Source organism: Anastrepha ludens, chromosome 5 (genome assembly GCF_028408465.1).
Source record: "Anastrepha ludens isolate Willacy chromosome 5, idAnaLude1.1, whole genome shotgun sequence".
NCBI lineage: Eukaryota > Metazoa > Arthropoda > Insecta > Diptera > Tephritidae > Anastrepha > Anastrepha ludens.
Window position 1 is genome coordinate 87905884 of NC_071501.1, and position 1616 is coordinate 87907499.

Consider the following 1616-nt stretch of genomic DNA (forward strand, 5'->3'; position numbering starts at 1 on the left):
GCCATTATCTGCCCTAGCGATAGCTTTAAATAGATGAGACTCGCTGCTTAGAAAATATGTACGTAGCTTTAAAGTTTGCGAGAAATGTATTTATTTTATTTTATTTTATTTTATTTTATTTTATTTTATTTTATTTTACTTTATTTCATTCTTTTTTTTTTTTTTTATTCTATTTTTTTATATTTTTTTTTATAAATTTTTTTTTATGTAATCAAAATTTCAACCGCTAGTGCTTTCAGTTCTAGATAACACTCATACTTACATATACACCTACACACTCATACAGTCTTGTGTAGCAGCCGTTAAGCCCGCTCACCGGAAACGGATGTGGCCCATAAACGGCATCATTAGTTGCACTGCGTAGCTAATGGTTAGCTTAGCTTAATACGCGTTCGCACACAAATCTCAGCAGCCAGCCATTTTCCTTTCGTTTCTCCATACACACATACACATAGGTGCGTATGTACAACTGGTAGAAGCATTTGAATTTCAACCTTCATATGAGTTTCTTAACGCACTGCTGTTCCACGCATATTTTCTTTTTCCCGGCTTGTCCTTCTCCACATCCGCTCTGGCTACGCGTATATCCGCACTTTACGTCTTCTTCTTCCCCTCCACTTTCTCCAACTTCTTTCTTAAACATTTGCTTTTATAATTATTTGAATCTCATGAACCTTTCTGCGCTTCCCTCAGCTTCTCTTCAGCTCCTGGTCGTATTAAAATATACTTTAAGGCAGGTCTCGCCTTGAAACTGCTTTCTTTTATATTATTTTGCTGGCATTTGTTATATTTTTCGTTTTTATTTCTTTTATAACATTATTTTTTTCTTTTTTCCTTTCTTTTATGACTTTACTTTTTATGACATTTTATAACCAGTGCGCGGTTATCCTTTCTTTTATTGTCAGTTTTTAGTATGGCCTTAACGTCTGAAAGCCCGTCTGCCGCTGCCTGTGTGTGAAGGTTTTTATATGAAATTTCATTTTGCCCGTCGGAAATGTCATCGTCACCATTGCTATTGTACCTCACACCCACTGCTCCTGCTCACACGACCCTTAGCTGTATTGCTGTCTATTAAACTTTGTAAAGCTCCAGGCGCAACAGCTAACCTTCATTGGGTAGGTGCAAGTGGGGTTTGGTACCGCATTCATTCACCCTCCAGCTGGCGTGGGACGCCTTGCGCCTTTGTGAATTCCAGCGAAGCAGCAGTTCGTGTAATTTCATCAAATGCACCAACTTCCTGCAGACAAAATGTTATTTCACTCAATTTTGCAAAATGGTGAAATAACAAAATGGGAAAAAAGTCATTCGTCTTTATTGTTGGACTTCGTTCTTGGCTGCCTCCTTTCTTTGCCGCATTTCATGACCTTTCAATGTCTTTACTCAAATCGTTTTGCTGCTTTAAACTCTAACGCAACGGGCGCATTCGTCTACGTGGTGAGGTCGTTACCATTTATGATTGGGGCAAGAAATTAAATTTATTTTTTACGGCATGGCATGGCATTTGTAGACAATTAAAGCCTTAAAATGGAGCAGCTTATTTAGCTGTAAGTGCGCTTTTGTCATTCACCGTCAATGCTTGAAAGTTCCTAGATTGGGTTGTATTGGATGGGCAGGGG